Genomic DNA, 27,614 nt, shown 5'->3' on the forward strand with positions numbered 1-27,614 from the left:
CTGCGGGGTACCAGCATGTCTTCTTAGAAATAACTCACTAGCCTCATAAATAACAATGAGTTTTCCCAGCACGAAGAACAAAGAGCTGAATCAAGATGACATCATCCTTCTTATAGTGAGTTTTCATTCAGGTTAACACTTAAGTCGTGCTGGAGCTTCATCCTGAATAGTTAGTCCCTGACTGGGTTGTGAACGGCTGAGAGAGTGGATTTGCTTAAAAGCAAGCCTGTCTCGCGGCTGTTTGAGGACGGTGAGCGAGCTCCTTGCAGTGGCCCTCCCGCGGGGCAGCCCCGCGTTGTGCCCCAGCCCTCAGCTGCAGGGGCTGGGCCTCCCCGCAGGCCCCGTGGGCTGTTGCTGACAGCGTAGCCCTCCTCTGCAGAGAAGACTTGAAATGACCTACTTTGAAAATGGTGTGAACTCGGCGGAGTGCCAAGGAATTGGGTGCAAACAGGCCTGCCTAGAGGCTTCTGGAAGAAGGGAGCAGACTCCCTGGGGACCCCTACATGATGCCGTGTGTATATGGTTTTGTTTGGTTTTGGGGAGGGCAGTGGAAGTGAACTCTTTTTTTTTTTTTTAATTTTCCTAATTCCCAGGGCCTTGGCTGTTACAATTCATTTTTGTGCTTTTGGAGTGCAGGGTATTGATTGGCTGGGCCTCCTGTTACATCAGACAAAGGCAGCCAGTCAGAGTAGGGCTCTCTGCCTGTCTCCTGCTGCAAACTGCTGAAGTAGTAATCAACAGCAGCGGGAGATGCAGGCCGAGGAGGTCTCAGCCTGCCAGGAGCGCTCTTTCCAGGGTAAAGCCGGAGGAGCAGGCGAACTGGAGGTTGAATCACAGATCGGGGCCCTCCTGAGGCCTGTGGCTGCGTCCCTACCTAGAGCTTGGCTAAACATCCCTTCCTTCCAGGTTCATTTTTCTCTGAATATCTGGCTTTTACAACCAAATGGATGTCTTTGGGGAGTGGGAAGGGGACGGAAATGTGAGCATTACATCACCTCCACCACTTGAAGTGATGACTCTAGATGACTCCTGGTGTTTTCCTACCTTCAGGACTGCCTTCTAAAAAACGAAGCCAGTTTTGAATCTAGGGAAATTATCTGCACTGTAAATCAGCTTAAAAACGACTTATTTTCCAGAGCAGCTGCCTGGAATTCAGAATAAGTAAATTCCAAGTGTTTACCATTTGATAAAACTCTTCTTAAGATGAAGTGCTCATTTATACACATAGGAAGAGAGACTAGGAGCTGGTTTGTCCACTTTTCCCTCCAGAAACCGACAGCATGATAATTTATCTTTGTTGAATCACCTTGGGCTGTTATCAAATATGAAGGAAGAAGGCAATTTTACTTTAACTCCTCTATTTGAACCTAAAGTGGAATATTCAGCATTTATCTGACATCACCATTTAAAGTTATATACTTATAACAATTGTGACCTGCTGCTCTGACTGCCTCTCTTCTTGTTTATTTAAAGCCATACAACATTTTTTTTTTGCCATGATTTTCCACCCTGAGGCCTCTCATTGCCAAGGACTCTCTCCACCTTCAGCTTCAGCCCAGCATGGTCTTTTCTGACGTTGGTTTATGGAACACAATCAACTGAGAACTAGAGAAACTATCCTGAAGGAAAGACCTAGCAAAATGTTAAATATGGAATTCTCACCCTGAAATACTATAGGTGGTTCCTAATGTAAATTCACAGTTGGTCGCACATGGGTAAATGTTGACAAAAGTGTGCTATAAGGGTTTTAAAATAGGGAGAGATAAGCACATTTTTACCTATCCTGAGGCATATGGAATCTCTTCCATGCACTATGCATGGAACAGTGGACAAAGTACGTGGGGGAAATGAGAAGAAAGAGGGAGAAAGGGATAGAATTAGAACATGAGTTCGACACACAACAGGCACTGGCTGTGCTTATTATATGGGCCAATCCAGATCCTTACATCATCTTTGGCAAATCATCCTCTCTTTATTCAGTCTAACTCCCTGGGGCCTGCTGGCCGACAGATGTAAGAATAGAGGCTAGAGTGGAGCTGACAATTTCATATCAGCAGGATCACTCACATAAGCTTCACACTGGCAGAGGGTTTTAATTTGAAAAGCTGAGTGGAGGTTGTTATGCCCAAAACTTGATGGCCACTAGGCAAAAAAGACCCAAACCCCTCTGGTGGGACAGCCAGTGAGGGAGGACCAAGCCCTAGGCTGAGAATGGCCTTTTGGATGCAAGAGCAGAGCCAAGTGCTGAGAAAGAGAAGAGCCCACGGTGGAAGAGGCCATGTGTGTGTGAGCGTCCTGAGCTGAAGGGCAGTCATGTAAGTGACAGGCTGTGGGGCAGCTTAGCCAGACAGGATGGAGAAGGTAATGTGGTGGAGTAGACATGTCCATATTTTTTTCCATAAAGAGCTCAAAGTGGCTTCTGTTTTAATTGTACAGGCCACGCAAAATGTTGCAGGCATTGAGAAGTTCTCTGTCATTTTAACTAATTAATATTCATTAACTTGTTAAGCATCTGGATGCAGGTGTCACTCAAAAGAGTTTAGCAGCCCTAAAAGCCTCTTGGAGGCTGTTCGCTATAGTGCCACGTCTTCCCCCTTCCTCCATGAAGTTCTGTAAATGTTTGTATTTAGAAGAGCTGCTTCAGTTTTCACTGGATGAGTCACGGAGTAATGATGACAGAAAGGAGGGGAAGAAGGGAAGGTGAAGGCTTGGCTCTCTGGACAAGACTTAGGGTGCTTGAGCTGCTCACATGGTGTACCCATCCTCAGCCTGATGAAGAGACCCCCCACCTACAGCTGGAAATTCCTCAGTTTCTATCTTTCCAACCGTCCTGACATTTTCAACGTTTTATCCTTCCTCCAGAGGAAGGATGACTGGGCCTGAGGTTTACAAACGGCCTGGCCTGCTGCAGACCCTCTGGTGTCCAGGGAGTCTGGCCTGCTCGCTGGCTCCCCCTCCCTTTTGCTCTTTCTTTGTCCTACACCTTGCCCACTTAAAGAACCACATTGAATTAACTGGTAGTAAAAGGAAGTGCTGGTAAACAGACACGGAAAAACATTTCTTTTTTTGTCATTAGAGATTGCATTGATTGGGAAAGAGCAGGACTTCGGAAGGAAGACCACATCGGCTCTAGACGAAGGCTTCAGTGCACACGCACCACCAGGACCAGGAAGAAAAGCATTCTGATTTAATATCTGGGGTGCAAATTTTGTGGAGCCTTCCAAAGAAATAGGTGAGCAAACCCTGAAACATGTATGGGGAAATGACTATGATTAGATTTTGCTTTATCATCTTCCATACAAGGAAGCTCATTAGTAGGCAGATAATGTAGTGTTGTCAAATTTTCACTGGGGTGTACAAAGACAATATCTCCTGATATCTAGCTCCCAGAAACGTGCATAAGGGAAGGTAGGAAGCTATGCCCAAAACACAGAAACAGGGAAAACAATGCTGCGAGGTCTCATGTACAAAGACAAACAGGTAGTGGAGAGCAAATATCAGTTAATGCTTAGTAGAGACTTCATATTTGCTGGTAACAGAGTTTAGCAAGGAATTCTCTTTAATTCCATGATTGTCTGTGGGAAGAACTGGTCTAGGTGTTGCAAAGGTCTTTACTGCCATCAGTGTGGGGAGGTTGTTGATGTCATCTAGGAGAAAATAAAAAAATAAGCTAAAGCCTGGTCACCAGGTATTAGAGCTACAGGAAAGAGATTTTCTTCTTTAGATTCTGTGCTGAGCTCTTCTGGCATCCTGCACTCACATGAAATTAACAACACACTATGCACACAGAGCCTAGCATCTGAAAAAAAAGCTCATATTGGGCTTTCAGCCCTTTATTACAAAATAATAGAAGTCATGAGGTTATAGTTTGTTCCTGCAGTTTTCTCTGAAATATCCGTACAGTTTTATATGGGGGTGAATGTACCTCTCATGTGGATCTTTGTCAATTGCAAATGCAGCTGAAGGACTAGTGATTCAATACGAAGGGTCACTTCCTGACCCCACCCCAGTCACACATATATATATATATGATTTCCGACTTCCAAGCACTCCAGAAATTTTTTTCTAAAATAAGAAATAGTTTATAGTCACTGTCATTATTGTTATTTGCTGCATCTCAACAGTGTGACTCATTCCCACTAAAAACTCCCAGGAGAAAAAGAGAGGAAGGTCAAGAAGCAAATTCCATTCAACAAATTTCTATTGAGCTCTTACTATCTTTAGCACTCTGAGATTAGAGTCCCTAAAGAGTGTGCAACACACTAGGCCACATAAAGCAGATACACAAATGACTATAAATCAGGGCAGAGTAGGGTAAATGTTTTACAGAAGTTGGTAAAAACATGGAGAGATGACTATTAGAAAAGGTTCTGCAAAGAAGATGGTAAAGGGGGAACAGGTAAGTAAGCCTGATGTCAGCCGGGCTCTCCCTGCCATCAGATCGAGATCAGACTGGCCTGAATGCCCACTGCAGGCCCTGGAAAACCCAGTGCCCTCCTCTCTGTGTTCTCATTATCTCCTCTGCACTGCATTTTTCACCTTCATTTATTCCCTCCCCTGGAGCTCCACCTGCTTTCTTGATTTCCACTAAAAGCTGCTTACATGAAGACTTTCTGAGATGTGTTTATTAGAGAAAGTGTTGGAAAGACAGGGTGTACAGCCTCCTAATGTGCACATCTTAAAACTGAACATCAGCCATCCTTCTTTTTAAACATCCCTGCCTTTTTGCTCACTCATTCTCCCCTTTGTTTCCTCTCTTCTTTAGAGGGGAGGTAGGGGGAGGGAAAGGGAGTAAAAAGAAATACCCCAAATTCCTTTCAATTTCCTAAACACAGTAATTCACCCTATATTTTAGTCTGCATTCTTCCTATAAACTGTGGATTGGGGCTTACTTTTCCCAACAAAATGACCAATTGATGTTTTATTTTCTTTAATCAAGACTTTATTTTTGCCTCCTCTAAGATCTATTCTGGCTGAATATACTTTGTTTTTACCTTACTACAGTGCCAACTTGCAAGGCAGCACGAGAAGATAAGGATTTTATACAGGGTCATAAGTTGTAAGACCTAGAAAAACTCTTAGAGATTTTTTCAAATACCTGTCAGTCATTTTACAAAATGAAAGCTGAGGCCCAGGCCTGCTCAGGGTGCTAAGTAGCAGTGGAAGAACTCTGCCCATTCAGTGCTTTTTCTCCCCTGACAGGGGGGCGGCAAGATGAAGATACTGAGATTGGAAAACGGGACGTTCATGGTGGCAGGTGAAGTTAGGAATGCTGTAGGGTGTCGTGGGTGTGGTAGATCATTCTTCACTAAAATGTGCATAGGACAGGAAGCTTCTTTGTTTCCTTGCAAGTGACTTCATGAGCCACTATCCCTTACCGCTGGTCAATGGGGACTACCTAGGCTTCTCAAATAAGAATGTCTCCATCTCTTCCAGTTCAGTTGCCTTGAAGTTTAAACACTGTCAATTCAAATGTCAACTTCCTATCAGGGTGAGCTGACTCAGACTCTAAGTAAATACTCAGTCACATAGGAGACATGCCAGGTTCTCATGGCAGAAAAGAAGGGTCTGGTGGACTCTTGCTGGAACCCGGCAGAACTGGTCTGCTCCACACACTGGTGACCATGAAGGGGCGGCTTGTCCAGTCTGGCTTCTGGAGGTGATGTGCTGGCCCCTACCACTGGAGGATGTGACCCGTGGCTGAAATCTTCAGCCATAATGGCCTCCTTATCCCAAACTTACACCACTGGGGCCTTTGCAACATCTAGAAAATATGGAGAATACAAAGGACCTTAGGACTGGGAGATGTTTCCCGAGAGCAGAGCATTAAGGTGACTGCCTGCCTTTCAGAGAACTCCAGCCTTGATCTTGGTGCCCTGTTTGGGAAACAGTGATGGCTTGGAGGTGGTTAACAAAGGTGTGTAACAGCTGACCCCTAGGCAGTGTCCTGACTCCACCTCAAATCCTGCCAAAGTCCTGGTGATTTGGTATATGGTGGGGTAATCTAACCAGCACCTTAATTTTTTTTAAATTAGACTTTTTATTTGGAGTTAACAGTAGATACATTTGCACTTGTAAGAAATAATACAAAGATCCCAGTGTTTAACTGGGTAAATACAAAGTACCCAGGTCATTCCACCTGCAACATCTTGCAAAACAATAGTGCCCTACCACAACCAGGATGTTAACCTTGACACACTCATGGTACAGAATGTTTCCATCACCACAGGGATGCCTCAGGTCATCCTTGTACAGCCACCCCAGCTTCTCTCCCACCTCTATCCCCTCCATGACCCTAGAAGCTACTTTTGGTTCTCCATTTCTATAATTCTGTCATTTTAAGTACGTTATAAAATGGAATCATGTAGTATGTACCCTTTTGGGACTGGCTTTTTTAACCCCATGTGATTCTCTGGACATTCATCCAGTTGTTTCTGCATCAATTGTTCATTCTTCTTGCTGAGTGGTATTCCTTACTATGGCTGTGGCACACTTTGTTTAACCATTCACCCTTTAAAGGACATCCATGTTGTATTCAATTTGGGGCTATTGCAAACGAGGTTACTGTAAAATTTGTGTACAAGGTTTTTGTGTAAAGGTTAAGTTTTCATAGTTCTGGGATGAATTGCAACAAGAGTGCAATACCTGAGTCTCAGGGTAACACATACTGATTTTTAACGGCCACTGCAAACTGTCTTCCAGGGTGGCTGTACTATTTAGGATTACGTCCTTACCAGTAATGTATGAGTGATCTAATTTCTCCATATCCTCACCAGCATTCGATGATGTCAGTACTTTTCCTTTTAGTCATTCTGATACATGGGCAGTGATATTCCATGTTTTATTTTGTCTTTTCCTAATGGCTAATGACGTTGGACATATTTTTTTACGTGCTTATTTGCCATCTGTATATCCTCTGGTGAAATGTCTGTCCATGCTTTTTGTCATTGGATTGGTCTTTTTCCTGCTGAGTTTTCAGTGTTCTTTATATATTCTAGATACTAGTCTTTTGTTGGACATGTGGCTTGCAAATGTGTTCTCTCTGCCTGTACCTTGTCTTCATTTTCATTCTCCTAACAGGGTCTTTCACAGAGCAAAAGCTTTTCATTTCTATGAAGTCTAATTTACCAATTTATCCTTTTGTGGATTATGCTTTCAGTGTCAAGTCTAAGAGGTCTTTGCCAAGCCCTACTTTCCGAAGATATTCTCCACACACACTGAAAGTCAAGGGAGCAGGAAGCCCAGAACCTGAAGACTGTCACATCAGTGAGTCAGCTGCAAGAGCTTCCAGGCCTAGCGCTTGCCATGGTTGAAAAAGGTGACTTTAATCAAATTATGTCTCCTCTTTAAACCTTCCCTGGTAAAATGAACGGGTTGAAGTAAAACCCCTACTAAGTTTCCTTCTAATGCTAAGGCTTTATAAAGCCATGTAACGAGACCATACATTTCTGGTTGGAATTTTTCAGAAATCATGAACTTGGAATATTTCTTACTCTTTTCTCACCAGAAAAGAATTTGGGGATAAAAATATAGAAATATAAAGAGCATAGGCATTCAGGATTTCTCTTCACTGCCCCTCCATCTCTTTATTAATTCAATGTTATTGAGCAGCTAGTGTGTACCAAGTATATAACACTTTTTGGTTTAGACATTTCACAAGATGGTGATAAACAGCAAGTAAAAAGATCAAAATTCTCTGGGAGGACCATTTGACATATAATTTTCCAAAGTTCAGACAGAAACGCAGTGACTTCCTAGGGGAAAACTATATAGAAGGTGCTAAGAATTGCTCTGTACAGTTGCATTTAGAAACAGTTATGTAACCATTACATTGAATAAGCATGACTCATAGGATGTAATCAATCATAAAGCAACACTTCAGATTTATTCCACATAACTCTGTTACTTCACACTTTCTCTGCTCTTGGATGAAAGTTAAAGCAAATTTTTATTCTTCTGGCCACTTCCAGGTAGTAAAACATCCTTTGGCCTTTAGTCAGTCATTAACATGTCTAGATTTCTGTCACAGTAAAAATGTCAATTTTGTTTTGCCCTGAAGCTTCTCCTGTCCTCAGCTCATCTCCCATGAAAGGCTGCACTGGGTTAGGAGAGCAGCCCGTGGTCTTCCTCTTTTCCCCATCCTGCCCCTCCCAGCTTCCTAAGGGAGATTGAACACTCCTCTCAGGTCGGGGTAGTGGGAGGAAGATGAGGAAGGGGGAGCAGGAATCTCTTACTCGTATGGCAGTCTTGTGAAGATCCAGTATCAGAGTTCTCTGGCCTTGACAAGCATTCGAAGTGGCCTCTCTCACTGGTGTCCGACAAGTCCTTTGGAGGAGCTCCATGGTGGGGCTTCTCTCACCTGCATTTCCATCAGGACAGATGAGAACATCTTAATATGGCCGCTCACTCACTCTTTCCTCTGACCAGCAACAGCATTTCTCTGTTGAGTACTGGACACCATCCAGACGGTCCTCTTAGAAAGGACAGACAATCACTCCATTCCTGCTTTCTCTTGTGGGTGGCCATGTCTGCTCCAAGGGACGCACTCACCCTTTCCTTGCTTCTGTCAGGCTCAGGAAGGCAAGAGAACACCCAGAACGCAGACTGTACAAAAGAATCCTCTCCTCGTATCTCGGGTTCTCATTTTCTTAATGTGCTTTTGATTTGTGTAAGGGGTTAAAAGGCCATGCAACCAGATTCTGACAACCTCCTTTGCAAGTTTTACAAGATGAGGGTCTCAGACCTCACTTTAAAATGTGGTATTAATGTCTTAGTGCTTTAGCTGAAACTTCATTCTTTTACTGCCTTGCAGTGTTAGGATGACCAGCTTCTAATCAGGTCTTTGGCCCATACTTACCATGTTGCTGTGAGGTAGCCCTTTCCTCTTCCTCTTCTGGTTTCATCATCTAAGGGAAAGTTAATGCCAACTCTTTGTGTAATTTAAAGTACTTAGTTTCATAATCTGGAGATTGGGCATTATATTAGCTTCCTAGGGCTACTGTAACAAAAGGCCACAAATAGGTGGTTTAAACAACAGAAATGTACATCTCACATGTCTCACAGCTCTAGAGGCTAGAAGTCTGAAATCAAGGTGTCACAGGGACACATCCCTCCCAAGGCCCTCATCTAGAATCTTCCCTAAGCCTCTAGCTCCTGGTGGTTGCTGGCAATCTTCGCATCACTTCAAATTCTGCCTCTGTCTTCACGAGAAGAACCCCCATATGTCTGTGTCTCTGTGTGGTCTTCTTACAGAGATTTAAGCCCCATCCTGTTCCAGTGCGACATCATCTTAATTTGGTCACATCTGTAAGACCTTGTTACAGGTTCTGGGTAGACAGAGATTTGGGGGTGGGGGATGCTATATGATCTAGCACAGGTGCTATAATGTTTTCTGTAGAAAGGTTCAACATCAGTGCAAATATGATGTTGCATGGCTTTTTCCTAAATAATGTTTTAAGAAATAGAAGATTACATTAATTTTGGAAAGGGCTATGGAAATGGGTACCTCTGGAGAACACTGCATAGCAAGAGTCATATTCATAGGGAAATAGAAGGCATACAAACAGCTTAAGAAGCATGGGTATATATCACATGAGAGAATCAAAGCGAGCTAATAATAGCTACCCTGGAGATGAGTGAGCGATGCTTTTCCACAGCTGATTTTGCCATGTGACTCGTGAAAACAAAGAGATACAAGGAAGAGAAATGACATTGTAATTTTGAATGATTTGACTATAACTACACATACTAAAGTTATCATAGCACACATATTGATGCATTGTTCTACATAATTATCAATTTTTAAGCTTCTACCACATGTTAGAAATTTTCGCTGGGAGTATTCTTTCCCCTGCACTGGGTTTCTCTTTTTCTAAAAGTTCAAAGGTTTTGATGGAACCTTGTTCAAATAATGACATTAACAGCAGGCATCCCACTAAAAGCAGCTTCACAATATCCAGCAAAACCCGTCCTTCACACAAACTGCAAATACAGGTTCCTCAAGATTTACCAACAAAAGTCTATCCTGGGGAAATGTGAGCCTATAGAGAGGTACAGTGAATAACTATTATATGTTCTATCTCCTAACCATTTGCTCTTCCTAGTCTTGAGTAACTTTCTCCTAGGACCTATCATTTTGCTTGGCCAAGAATGGCTTTTGGAAACCATGTGTTTATCTATTCCTGCTAATTCAGTGAGGTTGTTGTGCGACCTTAGACACTTGGAGTGACTTCATGACATAGCGTGTAGTTATTTAAAATGTTTTTAGACATTTTTTCTTATCGCTACTTTAACCTGGTTCACACAGGACTTCTTTTCTGAATGTGGCAAACAGCACAACGTTCCAACCTTTGTATGTGTGAATGGAGTCAGCGGACATTTATCCATTCTTTCTGTGCAAATGATGTATGCCCAATTTAAATCTTCCCTTGGGTAACTCTTTTCTTTATGCTTTTCTGTGTTACTTCATCTTCATTGCCATTTGTATTGTATTTTCTTTTGTAAGTCGTTTGAGTTCCTGTGAAAGTGTCATGTGTGTAAACAATGGAAACAACACTCACACCATTACTTAGCTTCTGTGGGTGCTGTCACACATCTTTCTCTTCATTTTTTTCCTTCTTTTTCTTTTTTTTTTTAATCACCATAGGAATAGTCCTTCGGAATAGACGATGCAACCATGTTAAAGATACAGTCAGTGCTCTATTATGAATTAAGGGAGAGTAATGTTTATTTAAAAATTAACCTTTACAACTGACAGCCAACCTGATTGTTTCAAATTTCATGACATTTTGTGCTGGCTTAAAACACAATGGCAGGTGCAACACACTTTGTATAATGGTCTACCATCAGTTGAGTATGGCAGGGGGTATATACCATCAGTCCAAGGGAACCAGCTGTATGGTAACCAGAGAACTTACTTATTGAACTTCTATATGGATTGGCCTGTTTTTATAAAATAAGTCAGGTAACCAAGAAGATTTTTCTTCATCTAGGAAAAAGGACCAAAATTAGTACTTACACAAAGCCTCTGAGTCTGTGTGTACTCAGTAGTTTTCTAGGACTTTTAGAATACCTTTCACCTAAAGGGCTCCAAGGGCAGTGTTTGGAATTGCAAGGTTCACACAGAAACAGGCCCATGTTGTCTTGGAGGCATAGATGTTAAGGGAGAAGGGACTGAGGCCTGCTTTCCTGGGTCTCTACGGCCTCCTCCTCTTTTGTAGGAGATGTGTGGGTGCAGGGCAGCCTGGGACCACATCAACACAGGCCATGGGAAGGGGGAAGAAGCCAAGATCTAGTGGGACAGAGGGTTCAGAGCCTGTCTTCAGAAGCTGGCTCACCCCCGGGAGGCAGCTAGGCAGGCCAGTGTGTGGTGGTCAAAGGGCATGGCTAGCTCAGGTGGGGCCAGGCTTTCTGGATATCTGAGTGAGTCCTATCTGCCAGCAGAACACAGCTCTGGAAGAGATCCAGGTAATAAAATTCACAATCAGCCTCAGTTCTAAGTGCTCAGTCCACTCACAGCAGGCCCCCCTACCCCGCCAGAAGCGGAGAAAAGAATAGGAAATCACATCTTGCTTTGTAAAGGGAAGTAGGAGAGCAAGAGTTTGGCAGAGCATCAGGACCAGAGCCAAGGAAGCAGGGGTCCAAGGCAAGGATCCAACCTGTGCAGAGAACCGCTATGCTTAGCAGAGAAACTGAGGCCAGCTGGAGTCACATAGCTTTGGCCAAAGTGGTGACAGACATTGAGACTTGGAGTCTGCACCAAGGGCCAGATGTGCAGGTGTCTAGGCAACCAGACCAGTTTCACCTATCCATAGGCCTAGGGCTGATGACACTGATCAGGACTGGCTCAGACAGGTTGGGGGCAACTAGGAGTTCCTGGGATTTGAATGTGCTTAAAAATTGCCTGGAGATCTTGTGAAAATTATTTCCGATTGGGTAGGTCTGAGCTGGGGCCAAGGTTCTGAATTTCTAACAAGACCCTGAATGCTGCTGCTGGTTTTCTGGAACAGCAGAACTCAGATAATCAAAACTTACAGTCATTTGCTGTCCCCACCCATTTCACCTGCCCAGTAGGCATGGCACTACCTTCCAGCCCCCCTCTGACCATCTTCCCTTCCTTTCCTTTTCATCATCCTGTCCTCCCAACCTCTTTGTTCTACTGTATTTCTCCCATAAGACCAACAGAGAAGGAACTTTTGTTCAGATAATAGGATGGGCAACAGAGCAAAATCCATAAATGTTATCCCCCTTGTCAGCACACAAATAAAATGCTTTTATGCTTGAGGGATGGTGAGTCCAGATTAATCTCTTTCCAGTTACTTTCTCATAGAGTGTAAAGAACATGTAAAGAACCCTTAGCTTTCCCTCCTGAAATACTCCAACAGCTAAAGGTACTACCTTCTGAGTGCTCACTTCAGCAGAACATATACTGAAATTGAGCAATACCGAGAAGGCTGTTATAGCCCCTGCACAACGGGGACATGCAAATACCCAAATCATTCCATATTTTTAAAAAGACATTAAAATAGACATAAATTAATGAAGACATATACTGTGTTTGTGAGAGAGGAACCAATATAGTAAAAATTTTCATTCTACTCAAATTAATCTATAACAATAATGCAAATCCAATACAAATCCCAGCAGAGTTTTAGTAAAACCCAATTCTAAAAATTAAATAAAAGAGCAAGTGGCCAAGAATAGCTATGAAATTTAAGAGATAAAGAATAGAGTGTGGGGAAAAAAAACATAGAGTATAGGAGGAGAGTTCTTCCTCTAAAGAGCTCAACTTAATATGCAGAGTTATTAAAATGGTATAACCATAGAGAGATCTACTTAATGTGATCATAGGCAATTTCAATTTTATTTGTGTTCTTTAGATTTTCTACACCAAATGTGTACGAATTTTTTGATGAAAAATAAGCTAGAAAATAAATGCTTTGAAAAAGAGGAACTATCTACTAAAAGACTGAGAAATCAGAATGGTGTCACATGTTTATTTTATGTCCCTATTCACTGAATGTGTTTCCACTTCCAACACTAAGGGTCACTCGTTCCTGGCTTACACTAAAAACTAATTATGTAATGTGGGTCTAGTTACTTAAGCTCTCTCAGTTTTCCAGTAAGCAAGGTAGTGATATGAATAGCTTCTCAGTTCACCTGGGAGGATTTGTTGTTTGAATGGTACAAGGTAAAATGTGAAACTGCTGAATGAAATATCAAACACCATACAAATGCAAACTGCTGTTACTAGTAAGTATCTGAAACTGAGCAATGGTAGATTATAGAATTGTGTACCATCCTGGGTTGGTGTGACTGAACTATTGGAAGCCATTTGTGCTCAGTGTGTGAAGGGAGTTGGGAAAGATTCATTTCAATCACAGACCCTCTTCCCAGGGCCCATCTTGCACCTGTTTTTCAGTCATCCAATGACTATTTATTGAAGGCCAACATGCACTAGGGCCTGGAGAGGCCATGGGGAAACAGACTCTGTCCCTGCACACAGGAGCTCATAGATTAGCAGAGTATTTGTGGACAAGAAAATAGCCAAAAGAGGTGACAGAAGCTGTGATGTGGTTAAGTTCAGGGTACCATGGAGCTCATGTTGGGTCACTGGCCAGGCTTGGGTGGCCATGGAAGAGTTCTGCTACCGTGTGGTGTTTAGGATGATGGAGAATGGTGGGGTTTGCCTGGAGATAGGAAGCACGTTCCAGGCAGAGGGAAGAACACTTGTACTGCTCCAGGAGCAAGAAAAAGCTCTGAAACTACTGGGGCTTAAAAAAAAAAAGTAGATTATTTTGAAAATCTACTTCATAATGTTGCTGAGGCCAGGCTCAGCATGAGCTCAGCATGCCTCACGTTGTAATAGGTTTTCAAACAACCCACACCCCTGCCTCAAGCCTCCTGACCACTCCCCTGCCAGCCTTTCCCCCTCACTGCCTGGCCTTTCCTTTTGAAAAGAGAGCACTCTGAAGAAGTGGAAGGAGGCTTTTCTCTTTTGAAGCAGCAGCATTATTACCAGAGAAGGGAAAGTCTCCCATGAGCTATAGCAAAACCCTGCAGATTGGTTTATGAATCAATGTAGCTTAGGCTAAAGCAACCTAATTTCCTGAAAGCCACTTCATAGCTTTAGGCTTCTAGAGGGGCATAAAGCTTGTATGCTATTTACTCTTAGTTAAAAGTAAGTGGAAATGGAAAAAAAAAATCCAAGGAGGGATTCTTCTGAGAGGTTCTATTATTACAGAAAAAAAAGAAAATTAGAGGTTATGGAGCAATGTGGATAAAATGTATATATTATATTAAAAAAGTCTGGCAGTATACATATCAAGGTGTTAAGTTGGTAGGTTTCATATCATTTTTTATACCCTTTATGTTATTAAATATACATTCAGGAAAGTACATGATACATGAAATTATAATTTAATGAATTTTTATAAAATGAATTTATATAATGAATTTTATAAGCACTCACATAACCATTACTCATGTCAAGAAATACAATATGGCCCAGAAGTCCTCCATCCACCCTTTCCCGATAATAACCCACCCTCCCCACTCAGAGGTCACCTCTGTCCTTGCTTTTATGATAATCTGTTTTTCTTTAGTTTTACCACATTACTATATATTGCTAAATACTACATCCTTTCCTGTTTTCTGAACTTCAAGTAAATGGGAGCATATTATTTTTTTGTCTTTGACTTCTATCTCTTAACATTAGGTTTCTCAACATCATCCATATTGCTAATGGTACTATGTATGGCACATTCTTTTCTTTATTTTTTTTTTAGCAACCAACATTTTTGGAGCCTTTACTTTGTGTCTGGCATTCTTCTATATGCTTTAAGTTGTTTTTGTTTTTGTTTTAAGTAGTTTTCTTTGCTTTATTTATTTTTTAAATTAAGGTACCATTAGTATACAATCTTATGAAGGTTTCACATGAGCAACATCATGGTTTCAACGTTCACCCATATTATCAAGTCCCGCTCACCTGCCCCATTGCAGTCAGTGTCCATCAGTGTACTGAGATGCTTTGCAGTCATTACTTGTCTTCTCCATGCTGTACTGCCTTCCCCGTGACCTACCTATATTGTGATTATGAATCATAATGCCCCTTAATGCCCTTCTCCCTCCCTCCTAACCACCCTCCTCACTCCCTTCCCTTTGGTAACCGTTAGTCCCTTCTTGGAGTCTGTGAGTCTGCTTCAGCAGAAGGAACTGCTGGAGTCTGTTCCTTCAGTTTTGCTTTGTTGTTATACTCCATGAACGAGTGAGATCATTTGATACTTGTCTTTCTCCGCCTGGCTTATTTCACTGAACATAATACCCTCTAGCTCCATCCATGTTGTTGCCAATGGTAGGATTTGTTTTCTTTTTAGGTTCATTCATTTTCAATGCTGTATACTAGGTTGGATGTACCACACTTACCACTCTACTGTTGATGGACAGCCTGGCTGTTTTTCAGTTTGAGGCTATCATGAATAAGTTTGCTATTCTTCTGGTGCTCATATTCACATATTTCTACTGATTATACTCAGGGGTGGAAATCTGGGTCACTGGATATGCATATCTTTACAAAATAATGCCAAAGAGTCAACCATGAACAGCAGTAGCAGTTAATATTCTGTGTACCAGTATATGAGCCTTCTTATCACCCTACACTGGAGTTTTGCGTAAGTTTTTTCTTCAGCTTATCAGAATTTTCTATTTTTTTTTTTTGCGTAATATCTATTGGTTTAATTAGGCAAAATGCTATTCTAATACTTCTTAAACTTGTCTTTCCCAATGAGGATATGACTTCCAAACTTTTAAATTGAAGTAAATTATTCTTAGAGAGAAAGCACACAGACCATAGGTCCGTGGCTAATGTGTTACCACAAAGTGAACACGCCTCTATATCCACCACCTCAGTTAAGAAATAGAACTTTCTAGCCTCCTCGAATCCATCTTCGTGCCCCTTCTAATCACAATCCTCTCTCTCCTCATCAAAGGTAAACCATTATTCTTAGTTCTAACACAACAGATTAAATTTGTGTGTTTTTTGAACTTTATACAAATGGAAGAATACAGCCCCTTTTATATCTTCCAACATTATGAGATTCATCCATGTTGTTGTGTGGAAGAGTAATTTGTTCATTTTTTTTTTCTTTTCTTGCCACAAGGGAGAAAAACTGACCTAAGGTAGTTGACAGCTCAAGTCTTCAGCTCTTAGAAGGTGCTGACTGATGCAATCATACGGATGAGAACACTTGACAGCCATTTGTATTTGTGTTGTTTCCACACAAGTAATAAGCTTTCAGGTTAGAGGGGCCTTAGGGAGAGTGAGTGTGATACCCTGGAGATGCTGTCTGATTTCTGAAATAACAGCTCCACTTGGCATTGTCTCTGTGATAATGGTTGTTTTCTTTCCCTTCTTGTCCATATAAAATGCAAAACAATATCACATCCACAGGCTGCACACGTTTATGTAAAACAGAGCTATCACATGATTTTACTGGACAGCTGGTTTATTTCCAACGATCATGAGAGTCTGGGTAAAACTGGCATCTGGCCATAGGGAGAGCCCTTGACCTAGAAGAGGGACAGCTTCAAAGCTGGGTTAGTACCTAATGGAACAGGGGCACTTCCTGCATGAATCATAGGCTCAAAACTTTCTAGGGGAAAAAGTCCTAACACTGTTCTCCAAAAGGAAGGTAAAATCAATAGCTCATATTTTTTACTTTTTCAAATAAGCAACGCTAAACCTTCTACGTAACACAATTGCTTACATCTAGCTATTGGGTTTTTTGGTTTGGTTTTTTTTTTTTTAAAGAACAAAGTGGCAACTGGGATGGAACTCTTAAAACAGAATCTTGATATCAATCTATTTTTTAAAGCAGCCAAACAGACTCTCAGATGGTAACACTATGAGAGGCTATGTGTACATGTGTAACAAATGTAATTTTTCTTCTTTTTTTTCTTTAGGCCTTGAGCTGTAATTGTTAAAGCTTCAAATGTCCCTAGTGATATTAGCGAGATAATCATATTGGGATCACAGGAATGAAATAACCTGAAGTGTGCCTTCATTACAGCTCTCCTCAAAATGATTCACTTAAGATAATTCTACCTTCCCCATCCACAAATCTGTAACTAGACCATGGAGAGAGCCAGTAAATTTAGCAAGAGTATTCAAAACAGTCAGCTTGACTCTCAAAGCAAAGAGTGCCATATTTAAACACAGCAGGTAAAAATTTTTCCACCACAAAAATAGAAAAAAAATCCTGCTGAAATTACGTGCAAAAACAACCAATTAAAATGCTGAATCGAATTGCAAAATTTAGGAGATCTTTTTGCTAAACTACCTATTGAAGAGCTTACTGATTAACTTTCTAGAACAACAGGGAAGAATAACATTTCTTCAATGGCTGAAAAAAGTTGTTATCAGTGAACTACATAGGTACCCATTGGAAAAACTATCTATGACTGTATAAGTCATTTTGAACAAACATATAGTTAATCTGGTAGAAACTTAACTATGCAAAACAAGATTCCATCAAACTGAGCAGTGCTAAAGTGTTTTTGTATCCTTTCTGTTCACAGAAAGATAAAAATCCCTTTTTTCCCCACCTACCACTTTCTCCAGTCGAGGCTAGGAGAAATTCCGAGAGCAGGAAGGCCCTGGCTGGGAGGTTATTGTATGAGGCTCCCCGTTCTTTCACCAGTGCTTTTTAATCCCTGTCTACCAATCTTCCCTGCTATTTCATGAAAAGAGAATCCCAGCTGGGCCAAATCGTGTGATCGCTCTCTAATCTAGACACAGTCCACAGGGGTTTAGGACAGAAATGAACAAATACGTTTGAGCTTGCAATCTTGGCTATGAAGAATATCAGCTAGTTTCCCAAACAGTCATAGAACCGTCAGAGATTCCATCATCTTGCTTTGTAAGACCCTAAGAGTGAGGATTTCTGCGAGAAAGGTCTTCTAGAATTGGATTTTGCTTGTCACAGACATGTCCACCTACTGTGGGTGTTAAAGAAGAACAAACATTGGGCTGAGAACTGAATGTCTTCGGTTCCTGTTTTGGGTGCTGAGTTTACCACCAGCTAGTTGTATAAACCTTGCCAGTTTCCTGCAACTCTTTGGCTCAGATTCCTGTCTACAAAATGAAAAAATTGAACTAGATTCCATAGAGTCTCTCCAGTTCTAGTAATATGGTGGTGCATAAATCATATTTCTAGACTACTACTAAGTAATAGACCACCCTCTCCTCATTATTCCACACTGACAGCCTTTCTCTCTCACTGATGCATGGGAAGAGAGTGCTGGGATTAAGAACCTAGCTCAGTGGGACCTAACTCATCTCACGCCACTTCTCAGATGCGGAGTCAGCCGAATGTTTTGGCATCCTATCTCTCCAGGTTGCCTTTGGAGCAGTCTGTTATCCCATTTCGTCCTTATTCTGTCACTGAAAATCCCAAGATGTTCTATGGGGACATTATGCCAGGAGGAAAGTTCGAGACAGGCTAGGTGTAGAACTCTGGGCTGCCAATTTGCTTGTGATGCTCCCTGGAGGGCTTAGGATCCATAAATAAAAGGATCACTCTCCTTTTAACTTCTGAGGGTTAGCAAACGGATAGTGTCAGCATTTAATAATTGTATCTAGAGCTCGGAGGACAATTGGAAGTAGCATGTTTTAAAACATCATCAGTGAGACCTGACATGTGAGAGAATGCTCCTGCACTAAGAATTACAGCGGATACCACCACACTGAGGAGCTGGAAACTGGGAGCAAATCTGCTCTATCCTACAATGAGCCCTTCCTGTTTTGTCAGCCAGCATGGTTTCCTAAATCTCAGATTGCAGCAGCACTGTTCTGCAATTCCATAGCCAGCTATTTTGGGAGCCTAACACAGCAGGACAAATGTGCACAAGTCCACACAGTATGACAGAAGAATTAAAAATGTATTTACCATCTGTTGGTAGTTTCCTTGTGGGGCTCTTTTCTTTTCTTCTCCTGCAGCTACAAATAGGGTCTTCTTACTTCCTCCCATCCTCAGAGAGCAGAGTTCTCTCTGAACATCTTTGGAATTGCAGGTTGTTTTTGTTCTTGTCCACCCCCCTTCCTTCAAGTTTCCCAGACTATTGAACCCTGCATCAATTTCAGCTTCCAGGGTCATTTCCTTCCAATAGGAAGTGGAGTGAGTCTATGAAGAGGTTGTAGTGTTCTAACTTTTTTTGTGGCCAGGTTACTTTTGGATCCCACACTGAGGTTCTGGTCACAAGGGATTCTGGGAGGCAGAACAAGAGAAGTCAAGCCCAGACTAACTGAACGGAAGGTAAATCCTTAACCTAGGCTTGGGAATTCATGTTGGCCCTTTACAACCTACTTAATTTTTGTTGAAATGGGATGTGCCAGATGGGAGCCAAAATTTACAGTAAGGAAGGATCTTAGGGATGTGCCCATGAACTTCAAATGAGAGTCATTTCCAGCAGTGTCATTACACAGGTCAGACTCATAAAGTGGAGTATAGTTTTATTAGTCGGGAAATCAGTTAGGTTGATGTTTGCCTAAGAGGGATTACCCCCTGGGCAAGTTCAGTCTGGATTTGGTGAGACCGAGTAACAACAATGATATGTTGTGGGTAAAGGGGTTTATACCAAGCTTTATTCTCATGGTGGCAGGTCGAGTGCTGGAATCACATCTGCCTCTGACAGGCCCGCAATCCATCATCTCCATCTCTGCCTCTGGGCAGAGCACTGGGCAGAGCTCTTTATTAATAACACTGACAATAATGGCTCATTGCCAATGGGTGTGGAAGCATTAGCCTAGAAGTACGCCAATTACATCACCAAGTAGTTTAGGATCAGGTGAGGATCCTGACCATAGGGACTTCCATATATCCTACAGTTGGTCTGATGCTATTTGGTTTATGTAGGAATCCTCAATTCCTAGTAAGAATCTCTAGCTTTAATTTCTAGGACACATGTATTATTCACTCAAAAATAAAATCTAATAAATTGAGATTGGTCATTAAAAATGTTGCCTTAGCCAAAATATTGCAACACATTGTGATGATTCTAGCAAGCTTATCTCATTCAGGTAATGACTTAAAAATTCCCACTGTACATAGGTGGATTAACTTGACTTGAAATCAGTGGTGGGTGACCTTGGACTTTGGGCAGGTATTTTGAAATCCAAGCCTCAGTTTAATCTCCTAAAAAATGGGAATCATGATGTTCGCCTCAGTGTATTGTTATGCAGATTAGATGAGATGCCACCTGCAAAACACTTGGCACATTGTCTGGCACAGAATAGAAACTTGATAAATGGTAGCTTTTAAAAATTATTATTAGTTGTAGCTGTGCTATTTCCTGTTTTTCTTAAAACTTGTGGTCAGGTTCGGACATCCTCTTCAGTTCTGGTTCTGAATTTTATTTTTTAAAGTTCTTCACAAGACTGAGCCTGAAAGTGAGACTCAGTGCTTTCCAACTCTGCGTTATTAGTTTCACCAGGCATGCATAATTAAGTCAAGTAAATACAGTATATGTGCACCAGAGCTGAGACCAGAAGCTCTTGTTCTGGACTTCATTCTAATGTGATCATTGTTGTGTTGGGGCTTATAAGGCTTTTCACGCAGTCCTGAAAGGCATTATTCATTCATTAATTTATTTAACAGTCGATAATTCTTCAGTGGGTGTCTGTCATGTGCCAAGGGCTCTTAGAGGTGCTTAGAGTTTATCAGTGAGTAAGACAGACCAAAGAACCTCAGCTCTCCTGACAATAAGCAAATGAGAAGCAGGAAACAATACAGAATCTTCAACGGTAAAACATGTATGATAATAATAGAGCAGGGAAAGGTGGATCAGGAAAGTAAAGGGATACAATTTTAAGAAGGGTGGTTACAGTAGGCTTCACTGGGAGAGTTTTTTTTTTTTAGAAAAAAGACTAAAGAAGGTGAGGGAGGGAGCTGTGTAGTTATTCAGGGAAAGCATTCTAAGCAGAAAGGCCCTGAGGCAGAAGAGCATCTGGCCTATTTGAAGAACAGCAAAGAGGATGGTGAGGGTGGTGCTGGGAGATAGGGGAGAGGAGTGATAGGTTGTGGAATCCGAAAGAGTGAGGGTGCCCGGGTTGTGTGGGCCTGGGAGGACTTTGACTCCAAGTGAAGTAGAGCCATTGGAAGCTGCTGAGTGGAACTCCGGTGTCACCTGATGTACCGGATCAGGTGCGCTGCAGGCTGGTCCTGGAAGCAGAGGCAGTTACGTGCTAGGACCCAAACCCTGATGCATAGCGGTGGCTTAGCTCCAAAGGTGGCAGCCCAAGTAGTGAGAAATGGTCAGATTCTGGATATGCTTAGAAGGTAGACTGGATGAGGGCTGTGAAAGAAAGAGAGGAGTCGAGATCCTTTTTGACCTGACAGTTGGAAGGATGTAGGTGACATTTATTGACATTTGAATGCAAATTTCACGATGACTCTGAGAGAGCAGATACCTCAGGGTTTTGGGCTTGAGTATAGGGCCTCCTTCTACCTGCTGGGGGGAACCTCCTGAATCAAATGAGCTTCCATTGGTTCTTTGAAACATGAGAATCAGAAAGACTGGTCTTTTTCATAAGCACTTTTATAACAAACAGTAGGAAAAAAAGCAGCCTTTTTTCCATGTATTCTTTTTTCCTTCTTTTTTAATTTAAATATAGTTAATATGCAATATTAAAAGCAGCCTTTTAAAATTGTATTTCCTCAATGCCAAATGTTAATTCAGTTTTTTAGCCTACCCTCTCACCCCCACGCTCTACACACAAACTGCGTTTCTGAAGAGGAAAGCTGCTGGGACGCCTGGCACCCAGTAGGGGGAGCTCAGGAGGCCTGCGGAAGACCTTTGAGCGGAGGCACAGGGCAGGAGCAGAGCCTGCGGTCAGACCTCTAGTGACCTCTGCGCCTGGCACCAGGAGCCAGACCTTTCTGGGAGGATGGGGAGGTGGTTCTAGAACTTTCCTCTTCCCTTAGTCCTTCTGTGTAATGGTATTGTCATGCATGAATGACCAAACATTCATCCAGAACTGATGCCCTGTGTGTATCTACGGAGGAAAGACCTGTAAAGAGAAGAGAGAAGAGTGCCGCAGGCCGTAGTCATGGACTGCTTTCCTAGGGCTGTTCTAACAAATCACCACAAACCGGCTGGCTCAAGACAAGAGAAATTTATTTTCTCACAGCTCTGAAGGCTAGAAGTCCAAGGGGTCAGCAGGGCCTTGCTCCCTGTGAGGCCCTAGGGAGGAGTCCCTCTCTGCTGTTCTAGCTTCTGGTGGATGCTGGCCACCTTGGGGTTCCTCGTCCCATAGCAGTGCAATGTGCCTCTGTCTTCCCTACATCTCTTCGGTGGCTCTGTGTCCTTTCCGCTTCTTATGAGGGCAATGCTCATGTCAGACACAGGGTCCACTGGAAACCAGGAAGACCTCATCTTAACTTATTACATCCGCCAAGACCCTCTTTCTAAATAAGGTCACACTCACAGGTACTGGGGTTTAGGACTTCAACATATCTTCTGGGGGGACACAATTCAACCCATGAGAGAGGACGACGAGAAGCACAGGAATAAACGGCCAGTTGGGGAGTCACAAAAGTGTGGCCCTAAACACAAGGAGCACAGCAATAGGCCCAAATAGTGGATTCCAAGCATGTCTGAGAATAACAGGAAGCGAATGCAGAAGAGACGCGCTCACTCAGGACCCTCTCCCTGTCTGTACTTATGGCCCTGGTTTTTTTTTCTCAGAGTTAAAAATATATATATTGTATAAATAAAAAGATAAGAAAGTAGCACTTCTCTGACTCACACATTGGGCAGAGCAGCAAACTCTTGTGATAATCAGGGAAGACTTCACAGAAGTGTCCATGCTTGGGCAGGATCTCAGAGCAGGAGGATAAAGTCTCCACGCACAGGGTGGTGGGGAGGGGAAAAGGCTTCCCAGGAACACCACGCACGCGCTGCTTGAGCCGTGCACCCTTTACCTGCTTACGGAGAGGGGAAGGTCATTAAAGGGAAGGCTCATATTGCCTACTTAGTCTGTGCTCACAGACCCAGTATTAAAAAAATGAAGGGGGAAAATGTTTTTGGTTTTAATGAATGCACAAATGAGCACGTGATAATCTGGAGGAACGTTAGAAGCATATACGGGGAGGAGTTAATTGTTGGACACATTTGCCAAAGCACTAATATGGAAACCCCACCCTCAGCCAGATCTGGAGAAATCAAAGGGCTGAATGTGGTATAAATTCCTCTGCCCTGAGTACATAAGGAGATCTGCCAACATTTTTTTCTCTAATCTATTCCTTTCTGTACATAGGGCTGAACTGGGTTCTTAAAAAACCTGACGGTGAACTGAGATGCGCAATTCTGAATCACCCCCACGATTTAGGAAAATTAACTCCTCGCTGATCTTCTCAGATAAGCACCCAAGCTTGCTGCTTCTGAGATCTGCATCAGGATCTGGCCAGGTTTCTGTCATAGAGCAACTCCCCTTTTTTGGCGTAAGAATGTGCAGGATGCCAGTAAAGTTCATCCTGGGTCATCCAGTCTCTTTAAATGCACAATGATTCATAGCTGGGGGTGGGGGAGAGAGGATAGTGAGGGGGTAGGAAGTGCTGAGCAGAGAGGCGGAGCGACGTAATTATGAAATTGACTGCAGAAAGCCCAGCTCTGGGAGAGATGGGGTCACATGTCCTTACTATTGCTATTTCAGCTACAACTTTTTAACTAGAGGCAGGGGGAGGGCCTGGAACAGATCCTGCAACTCAATTGGCTTTCAGAGGAGGTGCATCAGAGGCCTCACGTGTTTCTTAAGAGTTACAATGTATTAATTTCTCTTTATATCTGACAAAGCAGAAAGGTCCTCTCCTGACAGTACAGTTAGCAGAGTAAACATTTGGCTGTAATGGTATGAGTGAACAATTTGTCATCTTCTACTTGACTTACTGGTATTCTAGGTGACAGGGTCTTCCATTCTGTGCATTCATTTTGTACTTAAAAAGGCATTGTTTGTAATTTACAGTTGAAGTCGGAGTGCCATTATTCTGCTCTGTCAGAAACCATCTGTGGCGGTAGCTATCATTCCACGTCTGTACCACAGACACAGGGCAAAGCTGGATCTTCAGCTGTCCGTCGTGAGAGCTCCCCTGATTCTGTGTGCAGTTCAACTTTGGAGAAGGCCCGACGGACAAGGGGCTCAGCAAATATCAGTGGCCTGAAATCCCGACATGGACAGTTTCCTCGCTGAACTCTAGTTATTCATGTCAAAAAAGCAGTTTGCCAATGCATTTTTTCCCTCTAACTTTTCCTCTTCAGGGTAAACTTGGTAAATTACTCATAAAATAATTTTCTTAAACCCTGACCCTCACTTAGGGTGAGCTCTTTCTCCTACCCAATATTGACTCCAGAAAAATAAAGTAATGGAGAGAGTTTATAGCTCTGTCTTTTAATGGCATGAAGTTAGAATAACACAGAACTTCACTTCCCTCTCCTGTAACAATTATTTATTTTTTTAGCTTGTTGCCTGTGATCTTATTTTGAAGGCACAATAAGCTTAGCATGCACATCCCATCAACTGCCACTACTTTAAATTCGAACAAGGGTGGCTTTGAGTTTTTATTTTAATTTGGAAAATGTGTTTCTTTTGAAGAAACAAAATGCCAAGTTGTTAATGAAATGCTTTTAATAGATTTCTAAATACTCCTGCCCAATACAAAGCAAAATTCAACTTATTCATTCTAAGCCTGAAAATGTCCATTTTCTTCTCATGTAAGAGGAGCTATATGTTCTTTAGTTAAGACCATAAATTCTGATATTTCACAGTTCATTGCATTACATTCATACACCGTCATAGTTACATTGATGAACATTTATCCAGGTCTTGCTTGCAAAATAAATAACAATGTTAAAAATTATCTCCTTTCCTTTTGATGTGTCCCTGTTGTACTACATACATTACAAAATTAAAAAAAAAACAGATTTCCTTTTGGTGGTCTTGACTTGTTTGCTAGCTAAGCAGCAATTATGTAATTGTCATTATCAATGCCCAAAGCCATCTTTTACTAGAAGATATCGACCCAAAATCGTTCAGCCACAGTGGCAATACAGGTTGTAATTCTAGAATGCTTGTGCTTTCTCAAACAGAGCATGAGTTTTCCATTAGCTTCCCAGGGTGGCAAAGTACCTGAGATCCTCTCTAAAGTGACCAAGTCACAGATGAGCCTAACAAATTGTTTTACAGGTGCATAAACCAGATCTACCAGTGAGACTATGACTGCACAAACAACATACTCTCAGGGATCATCTTCACAGGGTTTCTAAGGATCACTGCAAGGGGGGAACCTCCGGAAGGTAGAAGAGTAACTTAAGTTTTCTACGCTACTGCAGACAGCTACACCAGGATCCTAAGGCTTCATTTGCAGGTTCTTAGAAGTAATTACTGTACCTCCTCAGCCCTGTTATCTAAGCCAGTGCTGTCTATTAGAAATATAATATACAACCCTTCCATGTGTAAATTTAAATTTTATAGTAGCCACATACAGAAGTAACAAGAGGTAAAATTAATTTTAACAATATATTATTTAGCCCAATCTATGCAGAATATTTTCATTTCAATATTTAATCAATATAAAAATCGAGCTACATATGTACATATATGTATATATATGTATGTATATATGGATGTGTGTGTACATGTATGTACTAACTCTTTAAAACCTGAAGGTATATTTTATACTTAAATCTCAGTTTGTACCAGCCACATTTCAAGTGCTAAATAGTTATGTTGGACAGTATTGAGCACTTACTGTACTAAAGTACTTGTTTTTGTTTTTAATTGTGGATAGAATCTTACTTAAAATTTCCTGATATGCATGCTATTAAGTCATAAACTGTTGGCAGATGTGTAAATACAATGATTTTAATTTCATTCTTGACTACCAGTGATTTTATTCTTCCCAAAACTTGTCTTGCCAGAGTTTAGTGAAGGGTCAAGAAAGATGATTCAGGAGCATATCCTTCAAGAGTCTCAGTGCCACAGACTGAGCCCAGTGACTTTAATATGGGTGTGGTGAGCTGACCTCAGAGTCTATTCTGTGAGTGTTTTTCACTTTTGTTTTTAGTTTAGTTTACTTTTCTGGTCCCCCCAGCTCTGCTTGGGAGCATAATCTAAGGAAAGTATGTTTGTTTTGCAAGCACACTATGATTTGCTCATTTTTAAATGACATGTGTAGTATAACACCCCCTTTAAAATTGCATGGTTAAAATTCTGTCAGTGTTTCCATTAAAAATTCAAACTTACCAGGATTTATTACACAGCCATAACAAATTGCTCCAGGCAGAAAATTGGCAAGTCCTTCTTTAACGTAAGAGGAAATTCTTTTGAACACTTTTTAAAAAGATAAAAATACATGTTTACTTCTTAAATTTACTCAGGTGATTTTTTTGATAGGGAAGGCATCAAGTAAAATATACATTGTATCTTTAAATTTTGTTTTATAAATTCAAAATATGAACATTAGCTTGGAAGTCATATTGGCAAAGAGTTATACAGTGCCCTCCCACCTTTCAGATTTTCTATTATTCTAGTATTTGATCCTCATATTTGGAAGTCTGAGTGATACAATGATTCTGAGAGGCGCTAAATCAATCAACTGGATCTTTCTGTTTCAGCATGGTGAACCTGGGCCTTTTTCAAAAGAGGACATTTGTTCTGCTGTTCTTTGCAAGTGGAGACACCTTCCTCATCTTTATATTCTCAGGGCCCAGTTATTGTTCATGCACAGTAAGTGGCTGCTGGTACATAATGATCATGAGACAAAAAGCAGTTTGAGAATTAAGATATAGTCTCTGTTCATAAGTCTCTTATTCAGATATTCACTAGCTCATAACTTTGAAAAAACTTTGAAACTGTAAAGAACATGCTTCTGGATCTTTAACCTCTGTGATTTATTTCCCTCATCTCTGAGTAACTCAATGGATTGGTGTAACAGTTAAAAGACCCAGTAATAGGAAAGCTCAGGCTGGTTCCAGTACTTTTTTGAGGCTTGTCTTTACCATGGCTGATCCACCTCATAGGTGCGTTTGGAGATGCAAAACAGAAAGTTGTGAAAACTGCTGCATAATAATTAAAATGGAAATCCTCACCAGGGCAAATATTAAGGATAAACCCCTAAAATTACTGTGAAAGTAAACACCGTGAAAAGTATGCTTATTTTGCTCCCAGTGAAAAGAATTTATCTGGCATAATACTGGGTTAACTGACCCCAATATTTTTAAGTAAATGAGATACTCTTAGAGTTGCCTTATTCTGTCTTGTGTTATCTTTACATTTTTTTCCAGTTTTATTGAGACATAATTGACATACATCAGTACATAAGTTTAAGGCATACTGCATGATGGTTTGATTTGAACATATTGTGAAATGATTGTTGTCGTTACTTTTGACTGGGGAAAAGCTGAGGCATCTTTTCCAAGTATGACTTTGAGGCCCAGTTTCCTTTAAGTATCAAGTCTAAAAAACTCTAAGTAAATATATCTGTATTCTATTTAATTTCCAATCTGTTCACTTATTTCGTTGTTATAACCTGGTAAGCTGTTTGTGTTTACTTGTTTTGGTTTGG

The 27,614-nt window shown here is 41.5% G+C and overlaps 2 long non-coding RNA genes across 2 annotated transcripts; one reads left to right on the plus strand and one right to left on the minus strand.

The window, feature by feature from the left end:
• LOC108392326 (uncharacterized) lies at window positions 1-27,614 on the plus strand. The gene is made up of 6 exons (XR_012126270.1): window positions 1-906; window positions 3,077-3,232; window positions 7,160-7,318; window positions 25,235-25,415; window positions 25,969-26,087; window positions 26,665-27,614. It is a non-coding gene; the product is annotated as an uncharacterized lncRNA (long non-coding RNA).
• LOC140846752 (uncharacterized) lies at window positions 8,340-9,651 on the minus strand. Its single transcript, XR_012126142.1, has 4 exons — window positions 9,625-9,651; window positions 8,858-8,906; window positions 8,551-8,604; window positions 8,340-8,359 (listed from the first exon to the last, which is right to left on the minus strand). It is a non-coding gene; the product is annotated as an uncharacterized lncRNA (long non-coding RNA).

The sequence above is a fragment of the Manis javanica genome, chromosome 16, assembly GCF_040802235.1.
Source record: "Manis javanica isolate MJ-LG chromosome 16, MJ_LKY, whole genome shotgun sequence".
Classification (NCBI taxonomy): domain Eukaryota; kingdom Metazoa; phylum Chordata; class Mammalia; order Pholidota; family Manidae; genus Manis; species Manis javanica.